The 13,075-nt window shown below is 47.3% G+C and overlaps 1 non-coding gene across 1 annotated transcript; it reads right to left on the bottom strand.

Annotated features, from left to right (window-relative positions):
* Nucleotides 1-1,059: 1,059 nt before the first annotated feature.
* TRNAV-AAC (transfer RNA valine (anticodon AAC)) lies at nt 1,060-1,132 on the bottom strand. The gene has a single exon. It is a non-coding gene; the product is annotated as a tRNA-Val (tRNA).
* Nucleotides 1,133-13,075: the final 11,943 nt, after the last annotated feature.

The following is a 13,075-nucleotide window of genomic DNA, read 5'->3' as shown; positions in this document are numbered from 1 at the left end:
TGAAACACTCATTGACGATATTTTCAGGCTGAATGGACATTAAAGAATATCTATATGCATGACATAAAACTATTGTTGTTCGAATTCAACTTTTTTTAGTGTTATAATTGTTCATGTAAAATAGATGAATAGGTACATGGCGCATATGCCAGATACTGTGAACTTTAGTATTATGTCAGAAGAAGCTTCAAAACTGCTAAATAATCTTAAACTGATCGCTACAAATGGATGCAAGTTGTCCCGACCCCTTACAGCTACCATATTCCGAAGGAACAGATAAATACAATTTTAAGGGAGCATTGGTAAAGTTCATAAAAATGTCCCTCTATTTGGACTAACAGTATACCACAAAAGAAAGGGACAAGACTTGATATGATTTATCAAGTGCAACAAGTCACCAGTGTGATCCCTCTAGAAGAAGTACGCTATGCCTATTTAAGCTTCACAAAGGTGGTTTAAAAAAGGCCACCCCAGTGTGGGTCACATTGGTGCAGGCCTGTTTTGTAATTTTGTGTTTATTTTTTTTTGGTCAATTCACATAATTATCTATGGACTGTAACTTTACTGTTTCTACCCCTTTTAGATAGGTGGCACACCACCGCTATCTATGGACATGAGCCTTTATTAGGGATCGTGTAGTTCTTCCAGGGGTATATATAGGTCGTGAACATGATGCAGCAACTCTATATAGCAATCTACGTTTAAGGGTAGCCCAAACTCTGATATCTGGATCCTCCCAATCTATCTATGAGTGCAGCCACTCTGGTACTTAATGCATATTTCCAGTTTTGATTTGATCATCCCTTTTGCTGTATATTGTATAGGCGTTCATAAAACTGTCCCATACTTTGGTCTATAAAGTCTGGTACACCCCTAATTTCTATATGTGGCAGTGCAGAGTATGCACATGGCTAGTCAGAATGTGAGATTCCTTGCACAGCACTAACCATATGTTGCCGCTACCGACTTTTTTAGCATGTCATCCACAAATGTTTGCACGTATGTGCAGTTTTTAATTAACAGAGTTCTAATTCGGTATGTGCCAGGAAAAAAAAAAAGTGTTTCCGCCCGGTCTCGAACCGGGGACCTTTCGCGTGTTAGGCGAACGTGATAACCACTACACTACGGAAACTGCCATGTTGGCACCGAACAGTTTGACTTACTCTTCACACTCCTCCTTCTGTGATGTATGTTTTGGCCTGTTTTCAGCACTCAAAGCCTCCTTGTATTTCAGTTTCTCTTACTGTTGTTGGATAATTGTGTTGTAGCTTCACCAAAATCCTACCCCCATCAGGATAGTTTCTAAGAAGTTTGTGAAATATGGTGCCAAAGGAAAACTGTTACATGCACCCCTGCCCCAAATGTGTGCACGGCTCCCTTCCATGCCCCAAACTTCTCCCTATGCATAACCACCACATGGCACCACCCAATATCAATGGCCCCTCTTGCTTCAGGCACAAACATGACAGCATGTGTAGCTTCCATATCCACAGGCCCAAAGACGTAGGGTTTGCAAAATCCCCACCCAGATAAATACCTTGTCCCAGCCAGATCTGCGTTTACCCACCATACCCTGCAGTATATTATTAACCTGACCCATACATCTCAACCTCTTCGAGTTGCCCTGGCAAATTAAATCAGATTTAGCCAGAGAGAGTCCACTGAAATCAATGGGCTGGTGGGCGGGCTAGCCATATTTATGAACTGACTCCATAGTAAGTGACACCCCACGAAATGTGTTAATTGAGTGGTAGGCCTCACTTTTCTGTTAGGAATGGATGATGGCCCTCACGTTGATAGTTGGGTTCCCGGGGCACGGAGCGGGATAGGGTGGGGGGCGGCGGGAAAAGGGGAAGTGACAAGGCTAAGCACGGGCAAGGCAGTTGCAGGTAGGAGGTGTATGAATAACAACATGTTGCGTGTGACACCTGCCTCCTGTGTCTTTGTACTGCCCAGTGCTGGCCCTGGGGTAGAAGGTCCCTCACCCCGGGTCCACCCAGTGGCAACGAAGGAGAGACATCCTATGCGTGGGAGGCTACAGCGCCGGGAAGGCGAAGCGCATGGCAACGGAGGCCCAGGAGAGGGAGAACTACTGGTGGCCGTGGCAGTGAGGGCGTTGCCCTGCCTATGTATCGGAAGATGCAGGAGGCTGGATTGTGCCCGGGGGTCCGCAGCAGTGATTGCCAGTAGCAGTGGTGAGTGAGGGAAGGGAGCAGGGAACCAACGGTGCTTGTGCCTCGCTGCAGCTGTTAGAAGAAGCCCCTCCCTCCCACATCTCATAACCCCACGGTGCTGGTACCTCACATAGGTTCCAAGGGTGAAAGTGAGTGTGAGTTCTGTCCCGTCATCCGAGAAGCGGAGACCGACCGGAACCTTCTGTAGTGAATCGCTACTTCTGATATCTTATTCAAGAAGCCATGCCCAAGGGCATCGACCCCGCTACCCTCGCACAGGAAACAAGAGATGGATCCAGCATGCCTCATCGTCAGTGAAGGACTCAGATCAGGGCGGTGGAGATGGGCCAAAGAAAGAGGTCGCCTTGAATCGGAAGACGTCCATAGAGAAATAGACAGGCTTTTACTGGTGAAGGAGGAACTGGCCTTGTCTGAGGACAACCTACTACTAAAAGGACACAATATGGTGATCCCAGCTTCACTCCGAAGGAAAGTAGTGGAACTAGCACATGAGGGGCACCGAGGAATAGTGTCTACGAAACACATGTTGAGACAGAAGGTCTGGTTCCCCCAACTAGATGCGCTTTTGGGGGAGGTCTTGAAAGAGTGTCCGACCTGTTGCCTCATTACACCCAACAGACATCCAGAGCGTTATCGGATGTCTGCGTTACCGGAGGGGGTGTGGGAAGCAGTGGCGGCTGACTTCTTTGGTCTCATCGAAGGGAGAAAATACATCCTAGCCATAATGGACAAGTACCCCAGGTATTTAGAGGCGCAGAGAGTCTCCACGGCAGCTCACTATGTCATCTGAGTCCTGGACCACATTTTCACAGCATATGGCATTTCCCAAAAAGTGAAGACAGGTAATGTATCTCCATACGCTGGCCAAGACTTTGAGCGCTTCAGTGAATACATGGGGTTTCATCACCAGAAGATCATGCTGTTATGGCCTCAAGCAAACGGCATGATTGAGAGTTTCATGGCAAACCTCAAACAAGTGCTACAGGTGGCCCAGTAAACTGGACAACCCTACGAGCATGTCTTCCATCAACTGCTCAGGGACTATTGGAGCACTGCACACAGCTCCACAGGAAAAGCCCAGCAGAGGTCCTGTTTGGGAGAAATGTTCGGTCCCGGCTGCCACAGCATGGCCCCCAAGACACCATGCGACCTGAGGATAGTGAAATGAGAGATCACGACCAGAACGCCAAGCAGAGAATAAAGGACTATGCAGACATTCGCAGGAAAGCCAAGGACTGCATGCTAGAAGTTGAAGAGGTAGTGACGATGAAGCAGCCACAAACCCACAAACACATGGCAATGTTCAAGGATGATCTCTTAGTGATTACTGCATGAAAGGGTTCAATGGTTACGGCCCAGGGCGACCGTGGGTCCACCACCTGCAACTCCTCACATTTCAAACGGTTTCCACTAGCCACCCCACGGCGGGCAAGGGGAAGAGGGGACATGTCTGATGAACACCATGAGGACGATTCATATCATGGAGACCGAGAAGACTCTGACACCTCTGGTGTGGAATACACTGGGGAGCCGGCAGGAAGAATGGTGCGAGAGACAGAGAACTCGAGACCCCAAAGAGCAAGAAACAAACTGCAATGTCTCATTGAAGAAATGGTCTGAGGCGCACCATCCCAGGCACATGTTGCACCCCCTTTGGGGTAATTGTTTAATTTGCGGGGATGTCCCATTGACAGTTGGGTTCTGGGGCATGGGGCGGGGGTAACAGGGGAACTGATGAAGGCTAAGCATGGGCAAGGCAGTGGCATGTAGGAGGTGTATGAATAAAGATGTGTTGCGTTTGACACCTGCCTCCCGTGTCTTTGTACTGTGCAGTGCCGGCACCAGGGCAGGAGGTCCCTCACCCCGGGCCCAACACAATGGCCTGCATGTGATGATGCCATGAGCGAGGCAATGGACAAGTCAGCCTGCGCTGCACGACACACACCTGATCAACATTATGTATGGAAAATGGTGCAGACCATAACAACGTGTAAGAACGGGTTATTTTGTATAGTGCAGAATTATGTATTGTCAGCTGGAAAATGTCCCGACAGTTTTCAGATATAAGCCAGCCACATGGTGGTTGGTATATGTGAATTTAGTATGTAATACGTTTTCAGGAACTGCTAAGAACCAGCCTAAATACCAATACCAGTAATTGTCACATAGAACAGACTTCAGACACTTACGTGGGCAACTACCACCAAGTAGGTAAGATACCACCTGTCCAGTGACAGATGCACCCTGGTGGATCCACCCTGGTGCACAAGGCATCCTAGTTCGAGAGAAGTGTGAGAGCATTCCTAGACTTCACTGTGAATGATCCTATGGTTAAGAGACCATAGTAACTACATTGAAAAATGTAATCTCCATAAAAGAAGCACTTGACTTCTGAAGTGAATTCATTTTCATAATCAATGACTCAGGCCATGTTCTTTCACTTTAAGTATCCTGGTTCTTCCCTTATCTGCTCAAGGCTCACCCCCTTCACTCACCTGGTCTCTATCTCTTTCCCCTCCACCTGTCTTTCTAGTCTCTACTCATTGGCTCTCATTTCCTCACTACCGTAAATGCCTCTTTTTTGCAACTTTTCCAATACACCTCTAGCAACTCTGTCCTTGTCTCACCTCTAGCCCTTCCAATCTGCTGATTATCCCCTATTCCGCCCTATTGCATCTTTCCCTTTGAATTATCCCATTCACTCTCACCTTCATGGCTGTCCTACTCTCACTTTTATCTATCTCTATCTATGGTTCCACGCCACTCATAGCTCAGGGTCTTTCTCCCACTGCAACCTCAATCCTTGTTTTGTTATCAACTTTATCTTTACCAATTCCACTCTGGCACCAATGCCAGACTCGCGTCTATGTCCTTTCATCTAAATAAGTTTCCCCATGTTAATTTTCATCAATAAAATTACATTGTGGCCTTTCATCGTTTTGTTAATATATAGGGGGTGTCACCCCATAGTCCACAATACCCCCAGCCCTATGCTGCCTTTCTTAATACATATGCATGCCTTGTCATCACCACCATGCAATGCTGTCAAAGTCAATTTCCACAAGGTAATTTATTTTGATGAAAGATGGCATATGTCAGACTATCACCTACATTCCTCCCAGTATCACACCTCCAACTCTCCTTGTTTCTTCCCTTCTTCTATCCTCTCATTCTCTCATGATATTCTCTTATTATCCCTATAATCTCCATCAGTTTGGTTTCCTCTCAACTACATCAAGTCTTCTTCCTCTTTTTCCTTCTGCTATTTTGCTCTCATCTGTCAACCCAGCTCTCTCAGAGTCCTGGTGGCCTCTGGGCTCTGTGGGTTTTCCGGCGTGTGCCTCTCTGCTCCAGGAGCCGCCGCCATAGGTTGTTACCGTGGCAAGACCCAGTGGTCGGGTCTCTCCTCCGTTCCGTTCTGCCCTCAGAAACACCACTCAGTTCCTCGGGTGTCCTGGCTGGTGTATGCTGATCTCCCCAGTAGTTGGGGGACTGGTTGCTCCGCCTTCGCCTCCTGGGAGTGACGGGCTGCGATCCTCCATGCCACACAGAGGAGGAGCCGTTATGCCCGGGGCTCCCCCGGTGTGGTGAGCCGATCCGCAGCCTCCCTGCTGGCTCCCTCGATGTCCGGGAGTCGGGTAAGGCTCTTGCCAATTCCGCTTTGATGTTGCCCGCAAGGCAGTCTAGGCCATCTGGGGTGCTAGGTGCAGCTGAAGTCCCTGTCACAGGATCAGAGGCGCCTCTCCCTGCACTCTGCGCTAATGCGCACACAAAGGTGTCCTCTGTCGTTCTCAGCCCAGTTTAGGTTTAGGAACCTCAAGTCTCGCCAGCAGGTGCCCAGTGTCTCAAATTTTCATAATCTGCACTTTGAGGTTGGCTTCAGGGTTGATGTGCGGCCGGATCTTGTACGGATGTTTCCGCTCGCGGCCATGTTGATTGGGCTCTCTAGTACCACCTCCAGGGTGTATTTTATTAAAATTTGAAATTAACAAAGATCACTTCGCAGTGTGTGCTGAAAACTGTACTCTATAAATTAATTGGGTAATCCTTGTTGTCCAGCTGACCACGACTTCTTAAGGAAGAGGGGTGTCTTTGTTCTTTAATCAGTCCAACCTTTTTATCCAGCTTCCCCAAAACAGGTATTTCTGCAAGGGGAGTCTGAAATCCAAAATTCCCCAAAGCATTCTAAGTTTTCTGTCTGACTTCCCAACATAGACCAAAGCGGGGGGAGTGGTGGGGGGTCTGAAAAATTAACCGATAAATCACCCTGTGTTTATTTTAAACCATAAGTGTGTGCAAAATCATCATTACCAATCTTGAAATCCTACTTCTATCCTTTTAAGCCTGCAGGAAAATCAAAATCGCACAAAAGTGCCTCCATTATTAATCAATATAATTATTTTGTGAAGTTAAATTTACAGAAAGTGAATAATTGCGATTGTGTCTTTTTAACTCACTTTTGTGATATATTTATGCTGAGAAAAGTTGAGCCACGGATAAAGTGGTTTTTAACATTTTCGTGCTCATTTCTATTACTTTTAATTTAAATAAATACCAATATATTTCCCCTACACTGGCCTGGTTCTTGGCTCATTGTCAGCTCATGGTAGAGGGATCCAAGGGGCATGATATGTGTCTGAGATAGGGCAAAAAAAAAAAGAATCTGTTAAATAGTTTGTTGCATAACCACGTGAGTGGGGAGAGAAGGAACTCCCCGTTTTGAGGGTGGCTTATCGACACTGTTACAACCCTCAGGAAGAGTATGTTATCAAACAAATTTGGACTTTGGAAAATCGGTCTGAGATTAGGCGCAGAGCCTCTAGGCATCAAGAATTGGGACTCAATCTGAAAGGCATTTGAATTTTCTCAAATAGGACTATTACAGGAATTATGCAAGGAAGAAGAAGTACCTATGAAGTGATTAGAAATAAGCATCTCAAGAACCATTGGGAATTTGTATAGTGAAGACGTTCTAACGCCCTGGTGAAGACCAGTGAGTAAGAGGTTGAAACACTCATTGACGATATTTTCAGGCTGAATGGACATTAAAGAATATCTATATGCATGACATAAAACTATTGTTGTTCGAATTCAACTTTTTTTAGTGTTATAATTGTTCATGTAAAATAGATGAATAGGTACATGGCGCATATGCCAGATACTGTGAACTTTAGTATTATGTCAGAAGAAGCTTCAAAACTGCTAAAGAATCTTAAACTGATTGCTACAAATGGATGCAAGTTGTCCCGACCCCTTACAGCTACCATATTCCGAAGGAACAGATAAATACAATTTTAAGGGAGCATTGGTAAAGTTCATAAAAATGTCCCTCTATTTGGACTAACAGTATATCACAAAAGAAAGGGACAAGACTTGATATGATTTATCAAGTGCAACAAGTCACCAGTGTGATCCCTCTAGAAGAAGTACGCTATGCCTATTTAAGCTTCACAAAGGTGGTTTAAAAAAGGCCACCCCAGTGTGGGTCACATTGGTGCAGGCCTGTTTTGTAATTTTGCGTTTATTTTTTTTTGGTCAATTCACATAATTATCTATGGACTGTAACTTTACTGTTTCTACCCCTTTTAGATAGGTGGCACACCACCGCTATCTATGGACATGAGTCTTTATTAGGGATCGTGTAGTTCTTCCAGGGGTATATATAGGTCGTGAACATGATGCAGCAACTCTGTATAGCAATCTACGTTTAAGGGTAGCCCAAACTCTGATATCTGGATCCTCCCAATCTATCTATGAGTGCAGCCACTCTGGTACTTAATGCATATTTCCAGTTTTGATTTGATCATCCCTTTTGCTGTATATTGTATAGGCGTTCATAAAACTGTCCCATACTTTGGTCTATAAAGTCTGGTACACCCCTAATTTCTATATGTGGCAGTGCAGAGTATGCACATGGCTAGTCAGAATGTGAGATTCCTTGCACAGCACTAACCATATGTTGCCGCTACCGACTTTTTTAGCATGTCATCCACAAATGTTTGCACGTATGTGCAGTTTTTAATTAACAGAGTTCTAATTCGGTATGTGCCAGGAAAAAAAAAAAGTGTTTCCCGGGGACCTTTCGCGTGTTAGGCGAACGTGATAACCACTACACTACGGAAACTGCCATGTTAGCACTGAACAGTTTGACTTACTCTTCACACTCCTCCTTCTGTGATGTATGTTTTGGCCTGTTTTCAGCACTCAAAGCCTCCTTGTATTTCAGTTTCTCTTACTGTTGTTGGATAATTGTGTTGTAGCTTCACCAAAATCCTACCCCCATCAGGATAGTTTCTAAGAAGTTTGTGAAATATGGTGCCAAAGGAAAACTGTTACATGCACCCCTGCCCCAAATGTGTGCACGGCTCCCTTCCATGCCCCAAACTTCTCCCTATGCATAACCACCACATGGCACCACCCAATATCAATGGCCCCTCTTGCTTCAGGCACAAACATGACAGCATGTGTAGCTTCCATATCCACAGGCCCAAAGACGTAGGGTTTGCAAAATCCCCACCCAGATAAATACCTTGCCCCAGCCAGATCTGCGTTTACCCACCATACCCTGCAGTATATTATTAACCTGACCCATACATCTCAACCTCTTCGAGTTGCCCTGGCAAATTAAATCAGATTTAGCCAGAGAGAGTCCACTGAAATCAATGGGCTGGTGGGCGGGCTAGCCATATTTATGAACTGACTCCATAGTAAGTGACACCCCACGAAATGTGTTAATTGAGTGGTAGGCCTCACTTTTCTGTTAGGAATGGATGATGGCCCTCTCGTTGATAGTTGGGTTCCCGGGGCACGGAGCGGGATAGGGTGGGGGGCGGCGGGAAAAGGGGAAGTGACAAGGCTAAGCACGGGCAAGGCAGTTGCAGGTAGGAGGTGTATGAATAACAACATGTTGCGTGTGACACCTGCCTCCTGTGTCTTTGTACTGCCCAGTGCTGGCCCTGGGGTAGAAGGTCCCTCACCCCGGGTCGACCACAGTGGCAACGAAGGAGAGACATCCTATGCGTGGGAGGCTACAGCGCCGGGAAGGCGAAGCGCATGGCAACGGAGGCCCAGGAGAGGGAGAACTACTGGTGGCCGTGGGAGTGAGGGCGTTGCCCTGCCTATGTATCGGAAGATGCAGGAGGCTGGATTGTGCCCGGGGGTCCGCAGCAGTGATTGCCAGTAGCAGTGGTGAGTGAGGGAAGGGAGCAGGGAACCAACGGTGCTTGTGCCTCGCTGCAGCTGTTAGAAGAAGCCCCTCCCTCCCACATCTCATAACCCCACGGTGCTGGTACCTCACATAGGTTCCAAGGGTGAAAGTGAGTGTGAGTTCTGTCCCGTCATCCGAGAAGCGGAGACCGACCGGAACCTTCTGTAGTGAATCGCTACTTCTGATATCTTATTCAAGAAGCCATGCCCAAGGGCATCGACCCCGCTACCCTCGCACAGGAAACAAGAGATGGATCCAGCATGCCTCATCGTCAGTGAAGGACTCAGATCAGGGCGGTGGAGATGGGCCAAAGAAAGAGGTCGCCTTGAATCGGAAGACGTCCGTAGAGAAATAGACAGGCTTTTACTGGTGAAGGAGGAACTGGCCTTGTCTGAGGACAACCTACTACTAAAAGGACAAAATATGGTGATCCCAGCTTCACTCCGAAGGAAAGTAGTGGAACTAGCACATGAGGGGCACCGAGGAATAGTGTCTACGAAACACATGTTGAGACAGAAGGTCTGGTTCCCCCAACTAGATGCGCTTTTGGGGGAGGTCTTGAAAGAGTGTCCGACCTGTTGCCTCATTACACCCAACAGACATCCAGAGCGTTATCGGATGTCTGCGTTACCGGAGGGGGTGTGGGAAGCAGTGGCGGCTGACTTCTTTGGTCTCATCGAAGGAAGAAAATACATCCTAGCCATAATGGACAAGTACCCCAGCTATTTAGAGGCGCAGAGAGTCTCCACGGCAGCTCACTATGTCATCCGAGTCCTGGACCACATTTTCACAGCATATGGCATTTCCCAAAAAGTGAAGACAGATAATGTATCTCCATACGCTGGCCAAGACTTTGAGCGCTTCAGTGAATACATGGGCTTTCATCACCAGAAGATCATGCTGTTATGGCCTCAAGCAAACGGCATGATTGAGCGTTTCATGGCAAACCTCAAACAAGTGCTACAGGTGGCCCAGTAAACTGGACAACCCTACGAGCATGCCTTCCATCAACTGCTCAGGGACTATTGGAGCACTGCACACAGCTCCACAGGAAAAGCCCAGCAGAGTTCCTGTTTGGGAGAAATGTTCGGTCCCGGCTGCCACAGCATGGCCCCCAAGACACCATGCGACCTGAGGATAGTGAAATGAGAGATCACGACCAGAACGCCAAGCAGAGAATAAAGGACTACGCAGACATTCGCAGGAAAGCCAAGGACTGCATGCTAGAAGTTGAAGAGATAGTGACGATGAAGCAGCCACAAACCCACAAACACATGGCAATGTTCAAGGATGATCTCCTAGTGATTACTGCACGAAAGGGTTCAATGGTTACGGCCCAGGGCGACCGTGGGTCCACCACCTGCAACTCCTCACATTTCAAACGGTTTCCACTAGCCACCCCACGGCGGGCAAGGGGAAGAGGGGACATGTCTGATGAACACCATGAGGACGATTCATATCATGGAGACCGAGAAGACTCTGACACCTCTGGTGTGGAATACACTGGGGAGCCGGCAGGAAGAATGGTGCGAGAGACAGAGAACTCGAGACCCCAAAGAGCAAGAAACAAACTGCAATGTCTCATTGAAGAAATGGTCTGAGGCGCACCATCCCAGGCACATGTTGCACCCCCTTTGGGGTAATTGTTTAATTTGCGGGGATGTCCCATTGACAGTTGGGTTCTGGGGCATGGGGCGGGGGTAACAGGGGAACTGATGAAGGCTAAGCATGGGCAAGGCAGTGGCATGTAGGAGGTGTATGAATAAAGATGTGTTGCGTTTGACACCTGCCTCCCGTGTCTTTGTACTGTGCAGTGCCGGCACCAGGGCAGGAGGTCCCTCACCCCGGGCCCAACACAATGGCCTGCATGTGATGATGCCATGAGCGAGGCAATGGACAAGTCAGCCTGCGCTGCACGACACACACCTGATCAACATTATGTATGGAAAATGGTGCAGACCATAACAACGTGTAAGAACGGGTTATTTTGTATAGTGCAGAATTATGTATTGTCAGCTGGAAAATGTCCCGACAGTTTTCAGATATAAGCCAGCCACATGGTGGTTGGTATATGTGAATTTAGTATGTAATACGTTTTCAGGAACTGCTAAGAACCAGCCTAAATACCAATACCAGTAATTGTCACATAGAACAGACTTCAGACACTTACGTGGGCAACTACCACCAAGTAGGTAAGATACCACCTGTCCAGTGACAGATGCACCCTGGTGGATCCACCCTGGTGCACAAGGCATCCCAGTTCGAGAGAAGTGTGAGAGAATTCCTAGACTTCACTGTGAATGATCCGATGGTTAAGAGACCATAGTAACTACATTGAAAAATGTAATCTCCATAAAAGAAGCACTTGACTTCTGAAGTGAATTCATTTTCATAATCAATGACTCAGGCCATGTTCTTTCACTTTAAGTATCCTGGTTCTTCCCTTATATGCTCAAGGCTCACCCCCTTCACTCACCTGGTCTCTATCTCTTTCCCCTCCACCTGTCTTTCTAGTCTCTACTCATTGGCTCTCATTTCCTCACTACCGTAAATGCCTCTTTTTTGCAACTTTTCCAATACACCTCTAGCAACTCTGTCCTTGTCTCACCTCTAGCCCTTCCAATCTGCTGATTATCCCCTATTCCGCCCTATTGCATCTTTCCCTTTGAATTATCCCATTCACTCTCACCTTCATGGCTGTCCTACTCTCACTTTTATCTATCTCTATCTATGGTTCCACGCCACTCATAGCTCAGGGTCTTCCTCCCACTGCAACCTCAATCCTTGTTTTGTTATCAACTTTATCTTTACCAATTCCACTCTGGCACCAATGCCAGACTCGCGTCTATATCCTTTCATCTAAATAAGTTTCCCCATGTTAATTTTCATCAATAAAATTACATTGTGGCCTTTCATCGTTTTGTTAATATATAGGGGGTGTCACCCCATAGTCCACAATACCCCCAGCCCTATGCTTCCTTTCTTAATACATATGCATGCCTTGTCATCACCACCATGCAATGCTGTCAAAGTCAATTTCCACAAGGTAATTTATTTTGATGAAAGATGGCATATGTCAGACTATCACCTACATTCCTCCCAGTATCACACCTCCAACTCTCCTTGTTTCTTCCCTTCTTCTATCCTCTCATTCTCTCATGATGTTCTCTTATTATCCCTATAATCTCCATCAGTTTGGTTTCCTCTCAACTACATCAAGTCTTCTTCCTCTTTTTCCTTCTACTATTTTGCTCTCATCTGTCAACCCAGCTCTCTCAGAGTCCTGGTGGCCTCTGGGCTCTGTGGGTTTTCCGGCGTGTGCCTCTCTGCTCCAGGAGCCGCCGCCATAGGTTGTTACCGTGGCAAGACCCAGTGGTCGGGTCTCTCCTCCGTTCCGTTCTGCCCTCAGAAACACCACTCAGTTCCTCGGGTGTCCTGGCTGGTGTATGCTGATCTCCCCAGTAGTTGGGGGACTGGTTGCTCCGCCTTCGCCTCCCGGGAGTGACGGGCTGCAATCCTCCATGCCACACAGAGGAGGAGCCGTTATGCCCGGGGCTCCCCCGGCGTGGTGAGCCGATCCGCAGCCTCCCTGCTGGCTCCCTCGATGTCCGGGAGTCGGGTAAGGCTCTTGCCAATTCCGCTTTGATGTTGCCCGCAAGGCAGTGTAGGCCGT

The sequence above is a fragment of the Ambystoma mexicanum genome (genome assembly GCF_040938575.1).
Source record: "Ambystoma mexicanum isolate Mex_15411 chromosome 12 unlocalized genomic scaffold, UKY_AmexF1_1 Mex_chr12_unloc.2, whole genome shotgun sequence".
NCBI classification, from domain to species: domain Eukaryota; kingdom Metazoa; phylum Chordata; class Amphibia; order Caudata; family Ambystomatidae; genus Ambystoma; species Ambystoma mexicanum.
Note: the sequence above shows the minus strand (reverse complement) of the source record. Positions and strands in the feature narration are given on the sequence as shown.